We start from the raw sequence: 6,000 nt of genomic DNA on the forward strand, positions 1-6,000 counted from the left end.
CTTTTGTCGCCTTCTACGACACGTGAGGAATGCCTGGGAAGTATCCTTTCTCCCCTATCCCCAGGGATAGTATATATTTATCTATATTTATTTTGCTTGTCGCTGTCTCCCGCGTTAGCGAGGTAGCGCAAGGAAACAGACGAAAGAATTGCCCAACCCGTCCACATACACATGTATATACATACACGTCCACACACGCAAATATACATACCTATACATCTCAATGTACCATTATATATACACACACAGACATATACATTTATACACATGTAAATAATTCATGTCTGCCTTTATTTGTTCCCATCGCCACCTCGCCACACATGGAATAACAACCCCCTCCCCCCTCATGTGTGCGAGGTAGCGCTAGGGAAAGACAACAAAGGCCCCATTCGTTCACACTCAGTCTCTAGCTGTCATGTAATAATGCTCCGAAACCACAGCTCCCTTTTCACATCCAGGCCCCACAGAACTTTCCACGGTTTACCCCAGACGCTTCACATGCCCTGGTTAAATCCATTGACAGCACGTTGACCCCGGTATACCACTTCATTCCAATTCACTCTATTCCTTCCACGCCTTTCACCCTCCTGCATGTTCAGGCCCCGATCACTCAAAATCTTTTTCACTCCATCTTTCCACCTCCAATTTGGTCTCCCACTTCTCCTCGTTCCCTCCACCTCCGAAACATATATCCTCTTGGTCAATCTTTCCTCACTCATTCTCTTCATGTGACCAAACCATTTCAAAACACCCTCTTCTGCTCTCTCAACCACACTCTTTTTATTTCCACACATCTCTCTTACCCTTACGTTACTTACTCCATCAAACCACCTCACACCACATATTGCCCTCAAACATCTCATTTCCAGCACATCGACCCTCCTGTGCACAACTCTATCCATAGCCCACGCCTCGCAACCATACAACATTGTTGGAACCACTATTCCTTTAAACATACCCATTTTTGCTTTCCGAGATAATGTTCTCGACTTCCAAACATTCTTCAAGGCTCCCAGAATTTTCGCCCCCTCCCCCACCCTATGATTCGCTTAAGCTTCCATGGTTCCATCCGCTGCCAGATCCACTCCCAGATATCTAAAACACTTTACTTCCTACAGTTTTTCTCCATTCAAACTTACCTCCCAATTGACTTGAACCTCAACCCTACTGTACCTAATAACCTTGCTCTTATTTACATTTACTCTTAACTTTCTTCTTTCACACACTTTACCAAACTCAGTCACCAGCTTCTGCAGTTTCTTACATGTATCAGCCACCAGCGCTGTATCATCAGCGAACAACAACTGACTCACTTCCCAAGCTCTCTCATCCACAACAAACTGCATACTTGCCCCTCTTTCCAAAACTCTTGCATTCACATCCCTAACAACCCCATCCATAAACAAATCAAACAGCCATGGAGACATCACACACCCCTGCCGCAAACCTACATTCACTGAGAACCAATCACTTTCCTCTCTTCCTACACGTACACATCCTTACATCCTCGATAAAAACTTTTCACTGGCAGCGGATGGAACCATGGAAGCGGAAGTAAATTATAGGGTGGGGGAGGGGGCGAAAATCCTTGGAGCCTTGAAGAATGTGTGGAAATCGAGAACATTATCTCCGAAAGCAAAAATGGGTATGTTTGAAGGAACAGTGATTCCAACAATGTTGTATGGTTGCGAGGCATGGGCTATGGATAGAGTTGTGCGTAGGAGGGTGGATGTGCTGGAAATGAGATGTTTTAGGACAATATGTGGTGTGAGGTGGTTTGATCGAGTAAGTAACGTAAGGGTAAGAGAGATGTGTGGAAATAAAAAGAGCGTGGTTGAGAGAGCAGAAGAGGGTGTTTTGAAATGGCTTGGGCACTTGGAGAGAATTAGTGAGGAAAGATTGAGCAAGAGGATATATGTGTGGGAGTTGGAGGGAACGAGGGGAAGTAGGAGACCAAATTGGAGGTGGAAAGATGGAGTGAAAAAGATTTTGAGTGATCGGGGCCTGAACATGCAGGAAAGTGAAAGGCGGGCAAGGAATAGAGTGAATTGGATCGATGTGGTATACCGGGGTCGACGTGCTGTCAATGGATTGAATCAGGGCATGTGAAGCGTCTGGGGTAAACCATGGAGAGTGTTTAGGGGCCTGGATGTGGAAAGGGAGCTGTGGTTTCGGGCATTATTGCATGACAGCTGGAGACTGAATGTGAACGAATGGGGCCTTTGTTGTCTTTTCCTGGCGCTGCCTTGCGCACATGAGGGGGAGGGGGATGTTATTCCGTGTGTGGCGGGGTGGCGATGGGGGTGAGTAGTGGCAGACAGTGTGAATTGTGTGCATGTGTGTATATGTGTGTGTCTGTGTGTGTATATAAGTGTGTACGTTGGGATGTGTGGGTGTATAAGTTTGCTTGTGTGGACGTGTGTGTGTTTGCATGTTGGTGTGGGTGGGTTGGGCCATTTCTTTCGTCTGTTTTTCTTGCGCTACCTCGCAGGCGCGGGAGACAGCGACAAAGCAAAACAAATAATAAATATATATTTATATAAATATATATATATATATATATATAAATATATATAAATATATATATATATATATATATATATATATATATATATATATATATATATATATATATATATATATATACATATATATATATATATATATATAAATATATATATATATATATATATATATATATATATATATATATATATATATATATATATATATATATATATATATATATATATATATATATATACATATATATATATATATATATATATATATATATATATATATATATATATATATATATATATATATTCCCATGAGTCAACGGAGAAAATGAAACACGATAAGTTCCCAAGTGCACTTTCGTGTAATAATCACATCATCGGGGAGACACAAGAGAGAAATATAAGTCAGTTGATATACATCGAAGAGACGAAGCTAGGACGCAATTTGGGAAACGTGCGATTGTCCAAGACATACAACGAGCGTTCATAAACTTATCATTTTACAAATTTTATCAGCAATAAAGTTATCTAATTTGTATAGACCATCACTAGTATGAAGCTTATAATTCTTTGTGTATTTAATGATAGAAGATTCAATGATATTTCTCGTGGTAATAGAGTTAGAGTTAGATTACCCAAGGCATTTGATTCTTGTCCCTTTCTTATGCTATATCTATCTTGCTTAAGTCTAACAGAAAGATCCTTACCAGTCTGCCCAACATACTATTTATCACAATTTACACATGGCACTTTATAGATGCATCTAAGATAATTCTTTGGTGAATTCCTGATTAAGATATTATTTTATAGTATTATTGTTGCTGAAGGCAATATCTACATTAAAGGATTTAAGCAACATGGGAAGTAAAGTAAAATTGTTATTAAAAGATTCTTGGTGTCAATGGAAGGTTTGGGCTGAACTCTATGAAATGATTTCTTTGCTAGCTTAAGGGATTTATCAATGAAAGATCTAGGGTACCTTAACTTAGATCCAATAGAATATATTTTCTCAAACTCATCATCAATAAACTCTGGACTGCAAATACGTAATGCAATAAGGAACATAGATCAAAATGATGATAATTTAACTCTGTCATGTTGAGATGAGTAATAATGGATATATGAGCATACTTTGGTAGGTTTTCTGTATATGCTAAAACTTAAACTTGTTTCCTTGCCTATGGATCATGCAATCTAAAAATGGTAACATATGGGAATACAGGCACACTGGAAGAATCGGATGTTGGATTATTGCTATGATAGATTAAGGAAAGAACGCAATAGGCTACAAATGTCACTAAATTGTAAGTTGGACCATCTTATTAAATACAGCGACTGGACTAAGAACACAAACCCTTCATTTAGGATAAACCTGTTTAATAAACAACTAGATAAGGATTCCTTTTGTGCATTAGGCTATGGTTTAAGTTTTGTGTGCTCGGACAGGAAAGCCAGCTGAGTTGATGTCACAAAGTCTTTTTGTGATTTAGAGAAATACAGTAATTTAAGTAATGATGAAATTGATATCTGTAAGGGTTTAGTGTGTGCCACTTTGTCAAAACCAGTGGAACCTAATTTCCCTAAAGGATTCATAAGAGCTATTAACACCTTAAAAAAAGACAAAGCTATGCATATTTCTAAACTAGATAAGCCTAGCACTGTTGTGATTTTAGACAAAAGTAACTATTTATCTAAAATGAATGATCTTCTAATGATGACACAACATATTCTAAACTTAGTAAAAATCCCTTAGAAGCAGCTAATTCCCATTTCAATAAAGAAATGAAGTTGTTGAAAGATAATAGTCCTCTTATCAAAAGTTTGTCATCTTTATCTTTTTCATTGCCATATATGTATGGACTTATTAAAACACATAAACAGAATTTTCCAGCAAGACCTGTAGTGAGTTCAGTAAGCTCCATCACATATAAATTGTCAAAATGGATAGTTTCTGTATTAAGCCCTTTAGTGGGTAAAGTATCAAATTCTAATATCATGAACAAAGTAGATTTAGTCAACAAGCTAAACAATATCAATGTTAATTTTGATTTTAAACTAGTTAGCTTTGATGTTTCCTCACTTTTTACTAAAGTTCCAGTTGATGACCTTTTAGAATATTTATTTGATGTCTTGGATGATATTCATTTACCAGTTTCAAAGTCCGTTTTCACTGAACTGATGAAATTGTGTATAGAAGACTGTGTATCATCATGCTCAGAAATTTAGTATGGCAATGGGTAACACTCTTTCACCTGTACTAAGTAATCTTTATATGGATTTTTTTGAAACAAAATTGCTAAAGAATATCTTCCCTTCAAATCCACATTTGGTTTAGGTTTGCGGATGATGTTCTTTGTGTTTGGCCAACAAATGAAAATTTACAAGTATTTCTCCCCTTAACAATTTAGTACCTTCCATCAAGTTTACTGTAGAAAATGAAAATTATGGTATGTTACCACTTTTAGATTGCATGATCCATAGGCAAGGAAACAAGTTTAAGTTTAGAATATACAGAAAGCCTACCAATGTATGCTTATATATCCATTATTACTCATCTCAACATGACAGAGTTAAATTATCATCATTTCAATCTATGTTAATCATTGCATTACGTTTGTGTAGTCCAGAGTTTATTGATGAGTTTGAGAAAATGTATTCCATTGAATCTAAGTTAAAGTACCCTAGATCTTTCATTGATGAATCCCTTAAGTTAGCAAAGAAATCATTTTATAGAGTTGACCCCAAACCTCCCATTGACACAATAATCTTTTAGTTCTCCCTTTTAATGATAATTTTAATTTACTTCCCATGTAAATGTTGCTTTCAGCAACGATGATACTATAAAGAATATCTTAATCAGGAATTCACCAGAAAATTCTCTTGGATGCATCTATAAAGTGCCATGTGTAAATTGTGATAAATTGTATGTTGGTCAGACTGGTAAGGATCTTTCTGTTAGACATAAGCAACATAAATATAGTATAAGGACGGAACAAGAATCAAATGCCTAGTTTAAACACGTTAAAAGCTATGAGCATTGTATTGACTTGAGTAATGCCATCTCTGTTATTAACTCTAACTCTATTGCCACGAGAAATATCATTGAATCTTCTGTTATTAGATACACAAAGAATTATAATCTTAATATTAGTGGTCTATACAAATTAGATAACTTTCTTATTGATATAATATGTAAAATGATAAGTTTATGAACGCTCCTTGTATGTCTTGGACAATCGAATGTTTACCATATATCGTCCTAGCTTTGTCTCATCGATATATATATCAACTGACTTATATTTCTCTCTTGTGTCTCCCCTGATGATGTGATTATTACACGAAAGTGCATTTGGGAACTTATCTTGTTTCATTTTCCTTGTGGACTTATAGGAATATCTTGATCGCGCGCAAAATTGTGATTCTTTCCAATATATATATATATATATATATATATATATATATATATATATATATATAT

The 6,000-nt window shown here is 36.2% G+C and overlaps 1 protein-coding gene across 1 annotated transcript in view; it reads left to right on the forward strand.

Moving 5' to 3' along the window:
• The window catches only part of LOC139756948 (glutamate receptor ionotropic, kainate 5-like), a 53,680-nt gene that overhangs the window by 5,206 nt on the left and 42,474 nt on the right, over positions 1 to 6,000 (forward strand). The window lies entirely within an intron of this gene.

Source organism: Panulirus ornatus, chromosome 23 (assembly GCF_036320965.1).
Source record: "Panulirus ornatus isolate Po-2019 chromosome 23, ASM3632096v1, whole genome shotgun sequence".
NCBI classification, from domain to species: Eukaryota; Metazoa; Arthropoda; class Malacostraca; order Decapoda; family Palinuridae; genus Panulirus; species Panulirus ornatus.